Genomic DNA, 18,457 nt, shown 5'->3' on the forward strand with positions numbered 1-18,457 from the left:
CGCCGCGGGGAGGGCGGGGGGCGCCGGCGAGCCGGGGCGCCGGAGTCCGCCCTGCCTGTCGGCGCCCGAGAGCTGTGGGGGAGGAGGCGCGGCGGGCGCCCAGGGACTCCGCGGCTGTGCAGCGAACAAAGGGCCAGACGGTTAACCCCGAGACCCCCGCGCCCTTACCTGGATCTGCCCGGGACGCGCGTTTCCCTGGAAGCGCTGATCGGCGGCGGCAGCTCTGCTCTTGACCGCGTTGAGAGGGTCTGCGCGTTTGTTGCTTTGGCAGGGGCAGTGCGACGAGCCGGACGGCAGGGGTTTGGCGTATGTCAAACCTGCGTGCTCCGCACGGACCGGGATATTCTGCGCTGGGTTGGCGTCTGCTGCCCACCAGGCCCGGCAATGGGCATTACTGTGGGCAGTGTCATCCACCTTTCGTCTCTTAGCATCCGCAGGCCAGTTTCTTTCAATTTTCCAAGTAATGACTTTCTTTTGTAACAGAGATCTGGTTAGCATGACTCCTTTCTCCCTTTCAAAAGAGCAACTTTTTCTCCATCTCAGATTGGATTGTAATGCCTTATTAAACTTATTTCCGTCAGTGACACATAGGATTCAACTCTCTCTCATTTTTTTTTTTTTTAAGTGACTTGAACACTTAGGGGAGGTACTGGTTTGACAAGGTTAGAATTCAAAGTCCATTAGTAGCACAGCATTCCTGTTGTAGAGGGACCACTTCTAAATGTGGGAGATAAATCATGCTCCCTTGGCCAGCTCAACTCTTGGCCTCGCAGAGGCTGCCAAGAGGACGCTCATGCCAAATGTGGCAGCAGTCTTGATTTGGTTGTGTATCTTCTTACTGGTAACTGAAGTGGAACTCCTCGTGTTTCACGTAACACCTGAGGATGCATAGAGAAACTTAAGTTTACTTTGGAAAGTTGAGTCTTAACTTTGTTTTGCCCACGTTTAAGCAGAAGATTTTTGCTTTGAGGTCACTTGTAATGCATATGGTAACTTAGGTATGCAACACAATGCAGCCAGTATTCTGCAGGAGTCTTGTTTTGTGAATGAGTCGCTTTCCCTTCCCACTTATCTCACCGCTTTTCTCCATGGACAGCACGGGTGTCTTGTGCATGCCTGCTGTGTATAAGGGCTTCCCAGGTGGCTCAAGTGGTAAAGAACCTGCCAGCCTTTGGAGGAGACATAAGAGATGAGGGTTCAATCCCTGGTTGGGGAAGATTCCCTGGAGTAGACAAGGGCAATCTACTCCAGTATTTTTCCCTGGAGAATCTCATGAACAGAGGAGCTTGGCGGGCTACAGTCCATGGGGTCCCAAAGAGTTGGACACAACTGAAGAGACTTAGCAGGCTGGCACTGTATATAAGGTACTGTGTGTTTAAGCACTTGGGTTGTAGCACTGAAAGAGGGATGGTCTTCGCAAGTCTTACTTGTTTATGTTTTTTGGACAAGAACAACAGTAAACAGCCATTTAAATAACTGTCTTATTGCAGTTTCCTTTTGTGCTGCAGAGAAGAGAGGATTAGGATTAGGGCTAGTAGAGCATGTACATCTCCTCAGGGGAGTCAGAGGCACTGGGGAGAGGGGATTATGCCAGATAGAAGGAGCATGATCTGGGAAGGCTTGGAGGCCCCAAGGGCAGGGTGAGGATTTGAAAGAAGGCCTGTATGGCCTGAGTAGCCAGAGAGGGAGAATGGCCCTAGATTGAGCAGGCCTCTTAATAGGTCCTCCAGGAGGTGGGACTTCTCCCTAGGACAATGAAGAGACATTGCTGGGTTTAAAGCAGAAGAGTGAATTTAGACTTGGATTTTTACAAGCTTTATCACTGCAGTGTTGGGGGGTGGAGATAGGGGACAGAGATGAAGAGCAGTTAGGAGGCCACTGTAAGAATAACCATTATGTTACTGTGTTTGGAATTTGTAGTGATTGTGAAAGTTGAAGTGAGTGAATCCAGGTAACTTAGAGTTGGTTAAGGAAGTCTTGTTGTATTGAGATGAAAAGTTAACTGAAACTTTGCTAATGTGTCAGTCTTAGGTGGCGATGTGGACAGTAAGTTCTTTACCAGTTCTTTACAAGAATAATTGGCCATGTACTTACTGTGTTTAGAAAAAAACAGCTGGTAGTTAAGCCACATGATTAAAAAAAAAAAAAAATTCAGGCCTGTAATTTCCTCAGGACATCTAAGTGCAGTACAGGTATAAGTTGATTAATTTTGTCATCTGTTTAAAATAATGATAATAGAAGCTAACATTTATAGAGTGTTACTTCCCAGGCACTGCTCTAAGACTTCGTCCTGTATTAACTTACTTAATCTTACAACAACCCGTGGAAGTAGACACTGTTATTAACTCCATTTTGCAGTAGAAGAAACTAAGGCGTGAGGAAGTTGCAGTAACCTGTCAAAGATGGTAAGTGGCCAAGCCAGAATGTGAATCAGTTTGCTTTAGGGACTGCATTCTTAATTCTTAACTTAATACATGGGCAGATCATGTATTATCGAAGTGAAGACACAGAGGCACACAACTTAGTTCAGCAGTTAGTTGCAGGCACACTCTGAGTCAGAGAGGATCTTTAAGTAGTAGTTAGTATACCTAAGTCCTGCTGTGCAGCCAGGCCTCACTGTTTTTGTAGAGTCTGCCAAGTGGACATCAGATAATAGATGCTTGATCCCTACCTGCCAGACTCTTCTAGTACCAGGGACCCAAAATGGAGAAACTGTGTGGTTTTTGGCATCATATCCCCGGTTTGCTGAACAACCCAAAGCTTAAACTATTTGTATTTTTGTCTATCCATAATCATGTTCATGCTGTAAAGATAACAGATTGTTTTTTTGATATTTGTTTTGCTCTTTTGACTTTCCTTGTTTATGCAAATTGTGTTAATTAGAGAGGCGTGCCTTAAAGGATTTTTTTCCAAAAGTTAGTAGTTTGCTTCCTAATTTATCAGTGTTTAGGTGCTAAAATGGAATGATCCGATTAAGTAAATAAGTTAGAGGCCTGATTATGTACAGTCATTCTTAGAGGGTTGGTATTTTAAGGGATTTTTGTTTTGAAAGCTATATCCTATGCAATATAATAATATGCTTATTATATTTAAGGTGGTGTGTTTTGGTTAAAAAGTATTGAGCTAGGATGTGGAAGTGGAGAAGGAAATGGTACCCCACTCCAGAATGCTTGCCTAGAGAATCCTGTGGACAGAGGAGCCAGGTGGGCTGCTGTCTATGGTGTCGCACAGAGTCGAACACAACTGAGGTGACTTGGCGTGCATGCATGCCTTGGAGGAAATGGCAACCCACTCCAGTATTCTTGCCTGGAGAATCCCAGGGACAGAGGAGCCTGGTGGGCTGCCATCTGCGGGGTTGCACAAAGTTGGACACGACTGACGTGACTTAGCAGCAGCAGCAGGATGTGAAAGAGCTGGAATTTATTAGCTCTGTAGCCTTGTAAAATCATTTAGCCTCTCAGAGCTGTTTTGGTTTGAAGGTATTATTACCATCTTGTGCCCTTCTGTTTGTGGTGTTAAGTGACTTATGTCAGTCAACAAGTTTTAATTTTTTTTAAGACCAAAAAAATACAGATAATACATTTCCTCTGCACTGTCTTGGGCTTCCCAGGTGATGCTAGTAGTAAAGAACCCCCCTACCAGTGCAGGTAGATGTAAGAGACACAGGTTTGATACCTGGGTCAGGAGGATCCCCTGGAGGAGGGTATGGCAACCCATTCCAATATTCTTGCCTGGAGAATCCCATGGACAGAGGAGCCTGGCTCCCCTATGACTGCAGTCCATAGGGTTGCACAGAGTCAGACACGAGTGAAGCGACTTAGCATGCACTGCACTGTCTTAAAGTACATGAACATATAATTTAAAAAGAACAGCCATAATACTTTTAAATGTCTTGTAACTCTGGACTTTATCTGTCAGATGAAGTATCTGTAGCAGGAGTTACCTAGGGACCTGTGAGTTGACAGCCAAAAGGGGCTCTTTGATTGAGCCTCAGGAGGCCCATGAAATCCTCTGAAATTAATAGACTTAACATTGTATGTTTGTGTGTTTTTCTGGAGAGATGGCTTTCGGTGTTATTACATTTTCAAAGAGGTCCATGATCCTAAGAAAGAAAAGACTGGAGAGCTGTAGGTTTGTCATTTGAAAGCGATTTCTTGGAGAGGTTAGGTAGTTATATACCATATCACGTTACCAACATTTGTTAACATTAATATGATTTCCACATGCATTATGCTATTTTTCTCAGGCAGTTTTCCTGTTTAATTTGTATTTTTACTACCCCTAGAGTCTTTGTGTCCAGATGTTTTTCTAGATTTACAGCTAGAGAGAAGAGACTAAAGCTGGAGATAGGGTGAGGCAAGGTGAATTTGAGGCACCGGTTTTCATGTGTTCTAAGAGAGCATCTCGGTTGGTTCAGTGGCTTTGGCCTGGTCCCTGTGGACACTCCCAGATGCCACCAGCTTGTACCTTCTCCTGAGTTCTAGCTCCTTGTCTCCAGCTGACCTCTTCACAGACTACATCTTTCTCCAAAGGTGCCTCATAGCCCTCTTTTGTCAGATGCTACAGTATGTCCCAACTCAGTTGGTAAGTCTTGAAGCCTTAGCATCATGTGTGTCTTCAGACTGGACTTCATAGGTGTTTTCCAAAGTGTGACCAGGATGCTCCAAGGAAAGCAGTACTATGAGTTATGCCAAAGACCAGGAAGTCCTATGGTAAACAAACCTGGTAAACAATGCTTAAGCCAGCAAACTCCAGACTTACTTAACGCTGGGATTCTTCTCTGTAATTCGAGTTGCTTATCCTTAGAACTAGTGTCTTGTAGAACATGCTTTGGAAATGTTGATACTGATTTTATCTATGTGTGTTGGGAAGTCGTTCCCTCTGGAGCAGAGGCTGTAGAGAGGCTGCGCTCCAGGGTAGCTTTCATGCGATGATCTGTGTAGAGAGTCTCTGAAAGCTGACGGGAGAAGAACTGAAGACGGGATAGTGCAATCAGGAAATTAATTTGTATGTTCAGGTGTTCAGTGGATTGTATGTCAGCTTGTTTGTAACTCTGCAGTCTTTCAGGCATTCCAGTTAATACCGTCAGACACTCTTTCACTGTAGTCAGGATTTGTAAGAACTTTTGTGGGAAACTCAGTTAAGACGTGAAGACCTTTAACATTTAGGAAAGAACAGCTGAAAGGAAATAAAACATGAGTATCTAGGGCTATGCCCATCTTTTTTACTTTGATGGAGAAAGTCGAGAGGGACCAGAGGAAGAAGTCTTAAACTTCAAAAAGATAGAGTGAGATAAATCAATGTTGAGTTTTCTCACTTCAGTACTTATTTGAGGTGGAAAGTGACAGTGGAGCAGATTGTTGAATAATTTCGGTAGATACAAACAGGTTATCTGATTTTGTTAGGCTCTGATTCCCTAAAGAGGTACTTACCTCCAGAATTCAAAAGTACATCTAATTGTTTCGTATTGAGAATGAATAATTAGTCATTCTCTCATGAGAGTCCATTTAACACTTGCCCCACATTGAGTAGCTGTAATATGAAAGGAAAGGTTCTAGGAACTGTGTGTATAATAGTGAAAAGGATAAGACTTGGTACTTTATGTACAGGGGCATAAAATGTGAGCCTACTTTTAGCTGTCATAATTTGAGATCAAAACCGTGTTGATTTCCCCTTTTCTAGCACATTAAATCTCTTACTGGCAGAGAGATTGTCCTGACACTTCATAAACTGGACAACCAACCTCTCTATAGCACAGCATAGTGATTTAAGAGTAGTTTCTGGAGTCAGACTACCTGGTTTCACCACCCACTAGCCAATTACCTAATCTTCCTCTCTGTCCCTCAGTTTCCTCAGTTGTAAAATGGAGATGTGTGAAAAAACTATTTGGGACAGTGTGTGTGTGCGTGCATGTGCATCTGCACGTGCGTGTCTGTTGCTCCAGTTCAGCTCAGTTCAGTCGCTCAGTCGTGTCCGACTCTTTGCGACCCCATGAATCGCACCACACCAGGCCTCCCTGTCCATCACCAACTCCGGAGTTCACTCAAACTCACATCCATCAGGTCGGTGATGCCATCCAGCCATCTCATCCTCTGTCGTCCCCTTCTCCTCCTGCCCCCAATCCCTCCCAGCATCAGAGTCTTTTCCAGTGAGTCAGTTGTTCGCATGAGGTGGCCAGAGTACTGGAGTTTCAGCTTTAGCATCGTTCCTTCCAAAGAACACCCAGGACTGATCTCCTTTAGAATGGACTGGTTGGATCTCCTTGCAGTCCAAGGTGCTTAGTCATGTCCAGTTCTTTGTGACTCCCATGGACTGTAGCCTGCCAGGCTCCTCTATCCATGGAGTTTTCCCAGGCAAGAACCCTGGAGTTGGTTGCCATTTCCTCCTCCAGGGGATCATCCCAACCCAGGGATAGAACCTGGGTCTCCTGCAGGGCGAGTAGATTCTTTCAGTTCAGTTCAGTTGCTCAGTCGCGTCCAACTCTTTGTGACCCCACGGACTGCAGCATGCCAGGTTTCCCTGTCTATCACCAACTCCCAGAGCCTACTCAAACTCATGTCCATCGCATCAGTGATGCCATCCAACCATCTCATCCTGTCATCCCCATCTCCTCCCACCTTCAATCTTTCCCAGCATTAGGGTCTTTTCCAATGAGTCGGTTCTTCCCATCAGGTGGCCAAAGTATTGGAAGTTCAGCTTCAGCATCAGTCCTTCCAGTGAATATTCAGGACTGATTTCCTTTAGGATGGACTGGTTGGATCTCCTTGCAGCCCAGGGGACTCTCAAGAGTGTTCTCCAACACCACAGTTCAAAAGCATCAATTCTTTGGTGCTCAGCTTTCTTTATAGTCCAATTCTCACATACATACATGACCACCGGAAAAACCATAGCTTTGACTAGTTAGACCTTTGTTGGCAAAGTAATGTCTCTGCTTTTGAATATGCTGTCTAGGTTGGTCATAGCTTTTCTTCCAAGGAGCAAGCGTCTTTTAATTTCATGGCTGCAGTCACCATCTGCAGTGATTTTGGAGCCCCCCAAAAATGAAGTCTCCCACTGTTTCCATTGTTTCCCCATCTGTTTGCCATGAAGTGATGGGACCGGATGCCATGATCTTAGTTTTCTGAATGTTGAGTTTTAAGGCAGCTTTTTCACTCTCCTCTTTTACTTTCATCAAGAGGGAAGGGTAGTGTCATCTGTGTATCTGAGGTTATTGGTATTTCTCCTGGCAGTCTTGATTCTAGCTTGTGTTTCATCCAGCCAGGCATTTCGCATGATGTACTCTGCATATAAGTTAAATAAGCAGGGTGACAATATATAGCCTTAACACTCCTGTCCTGATTTGGAACCAGTCTGTTGTTCCATGTTCGTTTTAGTTAGAACCCCATGAACAGTATGAAAAGGTAGATTCTTTACCGTCTGAGCTACCAGGGAAGCCCCATTTGGGACAGGGCCTGTCACCTAATAACTCAGTAATGGTTCGTTGTCAGTCATAATATTTATTATTGTATTTTGCTGTTTCCCCTGCTGCTGTCTTCCTAACCTGCTCTGCTCCTCCTGCTGCTGCCTCAGTGGCTTTGCACTTGCTGTCTGTGCTTGAAAATTCCCCTCCCCCAGTATCTGTATGGTTTGCCTCTTCGTTTCCCTCAGATGTCAGCTCAAATGTTACCTTTTAATGTGTCCATTCCTTACGATCCTATAAAAAACAACTCCTCCGCACTTCTGTCTTTACCCAGAATGTGTCCAGATTTTGTAGGGCCTGAACTTTATACAGTTACTTGGGTACCCTCAGTGAGGAAGCAAATACATTAGAATGAAATGTTTGCTGTGAAAGTGAGTATTTAGAATTAGAAAAGGTGTCCCAGCAAATGCGGTAACCTTAGAGGCAGGTCCCTCTCTTCTGAGGGCTCGTCAGGCATTTAAGCAGAGATGCTTCCGGATGCCACCCACCCTGCCTCTCCTCCCCAGCAACACCCTCCACGTCCCAGTAGCTCTCAGCACTCTTAGAGGCCCAGGAGAGTGAGGAGGCCTGAACTTTTAAGTTTTATTAGCTTTATAAAAAGAGTCAGCTCTGCTTCTTACTCTCCCTAATTCTCACTGTGGCACGCGTCACCTTATATTTATTTGCTTATTGCCCTCCTCCCCGCACCAGAGTGTAAGCCCAAGAAGCTGGTGGTTTAGTTTTGTCCACGGCTGGATCCCCAGAACGTAGAAAAGTGCCTAACATGTATTAGACTCACAGTAAATATTTGTGGAATGAATGAATGAACCGGCATGAGAGAAACCATGTGCTACTACCTAAGTTTAGAGGAAGGGAGAACATTATTTCTGGTTTGGAGAAATCACAGCAGGTTTTAAAGTGGAGATGATATCAGGCTTGACCTACAGTTGTGGCCACAGTGGGTACAGACTGAATTAAACATTATGGATTATTATTAGGACCAAGGTAAATCAATAGGCTTAATGTATCTTTTGCACAATAAGCAGTGTTCATAGCTTACATGCATGTAAGAATACTCTTGTCATTTTAAACTAAAGAAATTTAGTAACTAGTAAAAAAAAAATATGTAGCTGTTACATACTGGTTTTTGTGTTTTGAAAATATGATTAAGTTGGACTTCAAATCAGGAAGAGGACTTTGTTCACCAGTACCAAAAGGCCTTAGATTTGAGAGATGAGCTCATGTTTGTTTTAGCTTTGTTTTTACAGTTCTTTTTTGGTGGAGGTGCAGCTGGAAGATGCCATGTTTCATTTCCAGCTGCCTTGACCTGAGGTTATAGGTTTGGATTCTTCATGTGACAATGTGTTGCCTCCTTTAATCCTAAAAATCTGTTGGAAAAATTTTAGATGTGACTGTAAATTTAGGTACGTCCAAATAAGACATATATTTAGTTTGTTTAAGATCATCTTAAAAACTTGAGATGGTAAGAAAGTCCTTTTGTATCAATCATCCACCTTCTGTTCAAAGAATCTTTCCTTCATTACCTATAAAATGCAAACTTCTTAAAAAAATTGAAGTACAGTTTCTGTGTAATATATAAATTACAATGTAGTGATCCACAATTTAGAAAGATTATGTGCCACGGATAGTTTAAATCTCACTTTCGAGACGTTGTCCTTTTTGCCTCTGGCCCCTTAGGAAGAGAAAGTTTAGATTGAAGGAGACAGGGAGAGAGGAGGGAATGGTAGACGCTTTCCAGATGAGGAGTGACTGTATGACTATAGGAGTAAAGGTTTAGAGACTAAAAGGGAGGATTGACTACCATGGAAGACCCATGTGCAGGAGCATGGAGAAGTAAAATTTGCTAGGTAAGGCAGGACCAATTTATAAACTTCTTGGAAGCCAGGTAAAATTGTGTATATAGGGAGTGACAGGATGTCACAAGAATACAGGAGTGGGTTGCCATGTCCTTCTCCAGTGCATGCATGCTAAGTCGCTTCAGTTCCTCTGTCCACAGGATTCTCCAGGCAAGAGTACTGGAGTGGGTAGCCATTCCCTTCTCCCTCATTCAGCCTATTGGAATATTTTGTTTTGGTTGACATGTAAAGGAAATCTGGTCTCTGGCACATATTTTTTTGGAAAAGGAAAATATTTTTTTAGCCTTTTCAGATAATTGTGGGTATTTTCCTCTGATACTTCTCTACAACTTGACAATTGCTGCTGCTGCTAAGTCGCTTCAGTTGTGTCCGACTCTGTGTGACCCCATAGATGGCAGCCCACCAGGCTCCCCCGTCCCTGGGATTCTCCAGGCAAGAACACTGGAGTCGGGTGCCATTTCCTTCTCCAATGCAGGAAAGTGAAAAGTGAAAGTGAACTCGCTCAGTCGTGTCCAACTCTTAGCGACCCCATGGACTGCAGCCTACCAGGCTCCTCCGTCCATAGGATTTTCCAGGCAAGAGTACTGGAGTGGGGTGCCATTGCCTTCTCCGACAACTTGACAATTAAAAGTTAGTTATAAAGTAGAATCTAAGACCTACTGTTATGGTAAAACACTTAATTGTTAGTCTCTCTTGAATTTTAAACATCATTTTTACCCATGTATGTTTTTTTTTTAACATCATGCATTGTTCACTGAAAAATATGGATTCACAACATTATCCAGACCTTCCCAAGGTTGCCACCTTTCATTACACAGTACCACAAATCATCACTCATCTCATCAGAAAAGTCTTAAAGTATCAATGGTAGATACAAGTTTTCCAAGACTCAGGTTTCTATTTGAAAGTGCCAAATGCATCCCCTGCAACAAACTGTTGGTTTTTTCATTGAACTGACAAATTCATTTTGTTCATGTTCAAGAAAATGTCAGATATCTAGACACGAATAATCACAGTTAGTCAGTGGGTCTCTGAAGTAAAAACAGTGTACTGTGGAAAAAGTGGCTAGGCCAGTTTGCAGCTCAGTCACCACTGCTGTTCTTTGAGATGATAACCAGTGTACTTGGAATGTAGAAGTGTTTTATGCATTTCATCAAATAGAATATTAAAATAATAAGTGTTTAAGGGTGAAGATTTAATAAAATTAATAATGATGCTTCCACAAGGGCCTTCTTAAGTGAAACTGGTTTGTTTTTTCCCAGTGAGTGCGCAGCAGCGAAGAATACGGTTGTCTGCTATACATTGTGGGGCTGCTGCCTTGATTTGTGCTAAGGCACGGGTAGTTTTGGGCTTCCCTGGTGGCTCAGATGGTAAAGAATCCTCCTGCAATGCCTGGGTCGGGAAGATCCTCTAGAGAAGGGAATGGCAACCCACTCCAGTATGCTTGCCTAGAGAATTCCATGGACAGAGGAGCCTGGCGGGCTACAGTCTGTGGGATCATCAAGAGTCAGACAAGACTGAACAACTAACACTTCACCGGCAGTTTTACCATGACTGCTTTTGTATGGTTAGTACAAGTGTCAACGCAGTGAAAGGTGGCCAATAGTGTTTCAGTATTATTATGAAAATAGCTTTGACTTTTCAGATTCTCAGAAAGAGCTCCCAGGGACCTCCAGGGATTCACAGAACTGTACTAGAGAGCTATATAGAGATCTAAGAGGAAGGTCAATGGGAATGGGTCAGAGAAGGCAAACAGAAGTGAAGAATGGAAAGGAAGAACAGATAGATGAAAAGCATCTTGGAGAGAAATTTGACAGGGCTTTGTGGAGAAGTACAGGGATGGAGAGAGATGATTCAGAGAGGACTTAATTTTAAGCCTCGTTGAGAAGCATGTAATAGGTGCTTTATAAATACTTGTTTAAATCAGTTAATGGGAGAATGGCATCAGTTACAGAGACAGTGAAGTTGAGAAGGGGAGCTGACAGTGTGAATACTCTATTAGAAAATAGGTATCTGTGAGGTTTTCTTTTTCACCCCTTATTTTCTGGCTGTGGTTACTCTATAAAGAAACAGGAATAATAAAGACTTCCCTTCATTTTTCTGTGCAGAATAACGATTGTTTAGCAGTGTCTTACGACAAATGAGGCTGATAAGGGCCAGAACCTTTCTCCCAGCTTACTAAGGGATTAACAGGAGGAGATGCAAAATGTGTCCTATTGAAGAAAAATGCTGCAGATTTGGAGGATAATTGATGTAAGGAATTAGTGAATGGAGCAGTAGAATATGAGCTAGATATTTTTATTCTGGTATAAATTTGAAAAGTTTTTTGTATTTTGATTATAATGTACATTTTTTAAAAGCAAAAAAAAGACAATAAGAAAACTCTAAGAAAATTAAAATGATTGATAAGCTTACTCCCAAGAGATGAATATTCTTAGTATTTTGATGTTTCTTTGTAGACAGATATTTTATAAAACTTGTATGCTATTGCATATTTTTAAAATTAATTATGGCTTACTTAGAGTGAAATGCTTAGACCTTAAATGTTTCAGTTAGAGGAGTTTAGACATATATAGTTCTGCAACCCATGCCTTTATTAAGGTAGATGGTTTCCTTAACCTCAGAAAATTCTCCTGTGTCCCTTCTCAATCATGCAGCACTGCCCCCCTCAACCATTCCGCTCCTGTTCTAATTTCTATCACTATGGAAGCTCTTCTAGAATGTGATATAAGTGAATCCCAAATGGTTACCTTGGCACCTTTGATAAGTACTGTCAATCAGTTGACAGTACGTGTGGTATTCTGCACTTTGTCTTGTCCCATTGAGCTGTTTGGCTATATTTTCAACAATACCTCAATCTTGCTTGTGCGTATGTGCATTCTCCAGGCAAGAATACTGGAGTGGGTTGCCATGCCCTACTCCTGGAGAATCTTCCCCACGCAGGGATCGAACCCAGGTCTTGCGTATCTTCCGCATTGCAGGCGGATTCTTTACCCGTTGAGCCACCTGGGGGCTTACTGTAGCTTTATAGAAAGTCTTGAAATCAAGTAGTGAGATCTTCCCAGGTGATGCTAGTGCTAAAGAACCTGCCTGCCAGTGCCGGAGATAAAAGAGACGCATGTTTGATCCCTGGGTCCAGAAGATCCCCTGGAGGAGGGCATGGCAACCCACCCCACTGTTCTTGCCTGGAGAATCCCATGGACAGAGGAGCCTGGCGGGGTACAGTCCATAAGGTCACCAAGAGTTGGACATGACTAAAACGACTTAGCATGCACTCACACGGTGAGTCCTTCAACTTTATCCCCGCCTTTCAAAATTGTTTTATGTATTCTAGGTCCTTTATTTTTACCATGCAGATTTTAGAGTCAGCATTTCAGTGATATGAAAAAGGCTTCTGAGATTTTAACTTTTTATTTTGAAGTGATTAAAAACTCACAGGAAGTGGCAAAAAAAAAAAAAAAGAGGACCAGATCACGTGGATCCGATACCCAGCTTCCCCCAGTGTTGATACTTTTGCCCAACTATAGTGCATTATCAAAACCAGGAAGATTGATTGACACAATGTAATTAACTGGACCTTAGTAAATTTCACCCCTTTTTGCATGCACTCATTTTTTCATATCTGTGTGCATAATTCTGTGACATTTTATCCCATATGTAACCTACTGGGATTTTATTGGGATTACGTGGAATCTGCAGTTCGGTTTCTGGAAAATTGAGATCTTAACAGTACTGAGCCTTGTGATCTGTGAATGTGCTATCTCTCTCCATTCATTTAGCTCTCCTTTAACTTATTAATGTTTGCCTTTTCTTCTTCTTTATAAATTTCATCATTTGCTTCCTCTACTAATATAGTAAAAGATAGCTATTACGTAATATTTCTTCATGGTGGTACAATATTTGTAATGTGAGCCACAGTTTCAGTTTTTATTAAAATCTTCACTGTACTAGTGGTGACTGACTTCCTTTGATTTAACCTTGAACATTTTTAGCCCTGAGCATATGGACTCTTATTAAAATTGGCAAAATGAAAACAGGGGAAATGAATTTTAAAAGCTGTCCACTTCAACTATATTATCTAAAGATTAAAACAAACTCCTTAGAGCTTTATGTTTGAGATGCATTGGTGCATATTTTGCAAAATTAATATTTTGTGCTTATTAAAGGAAAATGAAAGTTTGCTTCATCCTTAAGAGAAAAACAACACTGTGCTTTATTGTTTAGAAAATCCTAAAGAATTCTTTCTGATCTTGAGCTTATAATCTGATTAAGGAAACAAATTATGACTAAAATGTATATGTGCTGCTGAAGCGAGCACAAAGGTATGCCTAAAATGGAACATCTGAGGAACATTTCTAAAGCGGTATTTGGACAATTAAAAGAGCAATAACATGTTTTATATACTATAGAAAATTCAATTTAAGAGAAAGGTGAGTTGGTGTTAATTTAGTAAGGACTTCCAGGAAGAATGAATCTGACCTGGGAGTCAAAGAAATAATTAAGTTTTCATTTATAGAGAGAAAACTTTTCATTTGTGAGTGAAGCCATTCCAAAGGAGTAGGTATATCTAAACATTATAACTGTGGGACCTAAGTGAGCAAAGAGGTAATAGACATTCTGACTAAAGTGAGGGTTCATATTTTGAGATGTGATAGATAATGTTTCAGATATCCAAGATAAAGACAAAGAAATGCTCGGAAAATGTGCTACTCATTTGAACTGCAGTATATTTTCCAAATTCGTTAGGGCCAGTCTTGTCTTTCTAACCTTCTTAGGTCACTACTGGATGAGTTTTATTTCCTTCCTTTTCCCTCTGTTGGGCTAAAAGTTATTTTTATACATTTTATTTTTATACTCCTGGTTTAAAATTTCAACATGGGTAATAAGGTTAAAGCATCTTTATTCTCTTTCTGGTCAGTACATGGACTTGAGAATGATTCGACTCAGTTCCCACCTTTCTGTTCTGTGTTGTCTGTTAGTTTGGTTCTACCCTGCTTTTTTTGTCTTGAGTGTTTACTATCATTGCTCTATACATACAGTGCTATTTTGCGTTCAGCCATATGGTTTTCAGTTTCTTTGCTCACTGTTGTTTCTTGGCATCTTACGGTGTCTCTCTGGCTTCAGTTTTCTTCTTCCTGTTTAGCATTATTTGGTAGATTATCATTTCTCCCTCCCCCTCTCCCTTCGACTGTGTAAAGGTAAAACTCAGTCTCTTTTTTTCAATAAATGTCTCTATTTTTGTCTTAACTTTTATAATGTAGTGTAGTATAACTAAGTTAACAATTACTTTCTCTCAGAGCTCTGAAGATATTCCGTTGTTGATAAGAAGTCTGTTGTCCATTTGTTGTTCCTTGTAGCTTGCTAATCAGTGTTTTCTTTCTAATTGATTTTAAGATTTTTTTTCTTTGACTCTGGTGTTACATTGATGTTTCTAGATGTGGATTTAAATAAAAATATTTGTTTCTGGAAAATTCTAAGCTGGCACATCTTTGATGATTATTTTTTTCCTATCAGTTTTTTCTTTACAACTGTTGTGTCCTTTTCTTTGTATTTCGTCACGTGGCATAACATCATGATTTTTCAGCTCTGTATTCTGTCTTATAGTATGGTTCATACCTTCAGTATCTTTGATTGTGTCTATGTCTCATCTGCTATTCAGAATTTCTGTTGCCTTAAAAAGAATTATTTGAACTCACAGAAAAATTAGAAAAATTAGAAGAATGATACAATACCCTTATCCAGATTCACCAATGGTTAGCACTTGGTCACATTTGCATTGTCATTTTTTTTCCTCTCTCTTTCTCTAGATGTATATATATGTATGCACACATATTATTGGGTTGGCCAAAAAAAAGTTCATTTGGGTTCTTCCATAGCATCCTAAGAAAATACCTGAATGAACGTTTTGGCTAACCCAGTATTTTTCTGTGAACCATTTGAGAGTAAATTACAAGCATCATGCTCCTTTACGTATATACAACTCACATTATTTCTCAAATATTTTCACTTAAATGAAACTTCAGAGTCAGACTTGTAATATAATATTACTCTCTGATGTGTAGACCTTATTCAGATTTCTCCAGTGGTCTTAATAATGTCCATAAGAGCATTTTGCCTGCTAGTTTAGAAACGGACGCAGGATTATTCATTGCTTTTAGTTTTCAAGACTTTCCAGTCTCTCTTCATCTAGAATAGTTTTTTAGCCTTGCTTTCTTATCCTAGACACTGACATTTCTGAAGAGTGTGTCATTTATTTTGCAGAATGTCCTTCATTTTGGGGGTGTCAGGTGTTTCCTTTTGGTTAAATTCAGGTTACACATTTTGGGCAGAAAACTGTGTAAGGGATGACGTGTACTCAGTGAACCACCTCAGGAGGCACATGATGTTGACTTGCCCCTTTATTAATGTTAGTTTTGATCACTTGATTAACAAGGGTCTGCCAGATTTCACCACTACAGAGTTAACTTTTTTCTTTTTGTAGTTAATAAGTAATTTGTGGGGAGATACCGTGAGATATATAATACCTCCTTTTCCATCTAACTTACACCCATTAGTTTTAGCTTCCATTGATGATTCTTACTCGAATTATTACTATGACAGTTGCAAAACAGGGGTGGCGCGGCTCCATCCATTTCTTCTGCATTCACTGGTTGACACTGTTGTGATGAAGAGCTTCTGCCACGCTCAGGCTCTTAGTCATGTCCGACTCTGCAGCTCCATGGGCGGTAGCCCGCCAGGCTCCTCTGTCCGTTTATGTCTCCATTTATTTATTTTTGGACTTTAAGATTCTTATTTATTGAGTTCTAATTAATCACTATCGCTGATTTTAATCGTCAAACTATTTAAGCCTTGGTTAGTTAGATTCTGTCTTAGTCAGCTCCAGCTGCAAAAACAAAATAGCATAGACTGGATGGCTTAAACAACAGAAATTTACTTTGTCACGGTTCTAAAGACTAGAAGACTAGAATTCTAGGATCAAGGTGTGCCAGCACAGTTGGTTTCTGGTGAGGGCTCTGTTCCTGGTTTGTAGATGCCCTCATCTACTGTCTTACTGTGTGCTTACGTGACAGAGAGGAAGTGAAGCTCTCTTGTATCTCTTCTTCTAAGGGCCCTGGTGCCATGTGAGGGCCCCCAGCCTCATTACCTCATCAACCCTAATTATCTGCCCAAGGCCCTGTCTCCAGACACCATCACATGGAGATGAAGGTTTCAACATATGAGTTGGGGGGAGGTGGGGAACACAGTTCAGTCCATAGCAGATTCAGTTGCTTTAATGATTATATTTCAAGAAGCTCTGTTTTATTATTTTTTTCAAGTCTGTGTATTCTTTTTTGCATAGTTTCTTGTTCTTAGGGTTTTGACCCCTTCTTATAACTTTGATTATCTTAACATACTTACTGACATTTCTTTTTCAGATTACTATCCTGTCTTTTCAAATTTGGGGTGGGGGAATGTTGATCTTTCTGTATGTTGGTTGTGTTTGTTGATTCTCCCTTGTGGTAGACTTTTACTTTAATTTTTAATTCCTCTGAAGTTTCTGTGAAAATCTTTGTGGCTCCAGTTATATGGGAATGTCCTTCCAAAATAGTTTGCTTTCACTCCTACCGGGAACCTCGTGAGTCTCATTGGTCTGGAACTAACCTTTACGTTAAATGCTCAGTTTGGAATTTCTCATACATAATGTGTAATGCAGGTTTGAACCCCAGACCCAAATGAGTAGTACACTCTTGGTTTTGAATTCTGAAGGGGCTTTTTTCTTTCCTCCCTGCTGTAAACATCTGTGGACAGAGATTTTTATGTGGACATAACTTTTCAACTTTTTGGGGTAAATACCAAGGAGTGTAATTGCTGGATTGTGTGGTGAGACTATGTTTAGCTCTGTGGAAAAACTGCCAAACTTGCTTCCAGAGTGACTGTACCATTTTGTCTTCCAACCAGCAAAGAGTCCTGTTCCTGTTGCTCCACAGCCTCGCCAGCATTTGGTGGTGTCTGTCTTTTGGATCTTGGCTATCTTCAGAGGTCTGTAGTGGTCATCTTACTTAATTTGCAGTTCCCTGGGACTTTGATCATCTTTTCATGTGCTTGTCTGTCATCTGTGTATCTTGTTTGGTGAGGTGCCTGTTCAGGTCTTTTTGTCTTTTTAAAAATTGGATTGTTTGTCTTCTAACAGTTTTAAGAGTTCTTTGTATACTGTAGGTATAAGCCCTATATCATTTATATGTATTGCAGTTATTTTCTCCCATCTGTGGCTTGTCTTTTCATTCTCTTAACAGTGTCTTTAGCAGAGCTGCTGCTGCTGCTGCTAAGTCACTTCAGTCCTGTCCGACTCTGTGCCACCCCATAGACGGCAGCCCACCAGGCTCCCCTATCCCTGGGATTCTCCAGGCAAGAACACTGGAGTGGGTTGCCATTTCCTTCTCCAATGCATGAAAGTGAAAAGTCAAAGTGAAGTCGCTCAGTCATGTCCGCCTCCTAGTGACCCCGTGGACTGCAGCCTACCAGGCTCCTCCGTCCATGGGATTTTCCAGGCAAGAGTACTGGAGTGGGGCGCCATTGCCTTCTCCACTTTAGCAGAGCAGAAGTTCTTAATTTAGTGAAGTCCAGCTTGTTGATTATTTCATTGATCATACCTTTGGTGTTATTTAAAAACCCATTGCCAAACCCAGGCCATGGTCACCTAGATTTTCTTTTCTAGAACTTCTTCAGTTTTGCGTTTGGCATTTAGGTCTATGATCTATTTGAAATAGTTAATTTTTGTGAGAGATGTTAAGATCTGTGTCTAGATTTTTTTTTTTTTTTGGCATGTGGATGTCCAGTTGTTTGAATACCATTTGTTGAAAAGATCATCCTTTTTCCATCTAATTACCATAATTCCTTTGACAAAGGTCACTTGACTGTATCTGTATGGGTCTATTTTGGGGTTCTTGTATTAGCTTACTAGGGATGTCAAAATAGAGTATCATAGACTATGTGGCTTAAACAACAGAAATTTATTTTCTCGGAGTTCCTACTAGCTCTGGAGGCTAGAAGTTCTGAGATCAAGGATTTTTAGCAGAGTTAGTTTCTTCTAAGGCCTTTCTCCTTGTCTTATGTAAATGACTGTCTTCTCCTGGTGTCTTTACGTGGTCTTCCCCCTGTAATT

The 18,457-nt window shown here is 41.3% G+C and overlaps 2 protein-coding genes across 7 annotated transcripts in view; one reads left to right on the top strand and one right to left on the bottom strand.

Moving 5' to 3' along the window:
* The window catches only part of TMEM178A (transmembrane protein 178A), a 294,367-nt gene extending 294,054 nt beyond the window's left edge, over positions 1-313 (bottom strand). The window contains exon 1 of the mRNA XM_015094419.4: positions 169-313. The gene's annotated coding sequence lies outside the window, so the exon portion shown is untranslated. The remainder of the gene's footprint in view (positions 1-168) is intronic.
* The window catches only part of MAP4K3 (mitogen-activated protein kinase kinase kinase kinase 3), a 188,464-nt gene that overhangs the window by 410 nt on the left and 169,597 nt on the right, over positions 1-18,457 (top strand). Inside the window, exon 1 of one of the 6 annotated variants that reach the window (XM_060412246.1) lies at positions 70-17,334. The exons of the other annotated variants lie outside the window; for them this stretch is intronic. The gene's annotated coding sequence lies outside the window, so the exon portion shown is untranslated. Of the gene's footprint in view, positions 1-69; positions 17,335-18,457 lie in introns of those variants that run through there. 6 annotated transcript variants of the gene reach the window in all.

This window comes from Ovis aries, chromosome 3 (assembly GCF_016772045.2).
Source record: "Ovis aries strain OAR_USU_Benz2616 breed Rambouillet chromosome 3, ARS-UI_Ramb_v3.0, whole genome shotgun sequence".
NCBI lineage: Eukaryota > Metazoa > Chordata > Mammalia > Artiodactyla > Bovidae > Ovis > Ovis aries.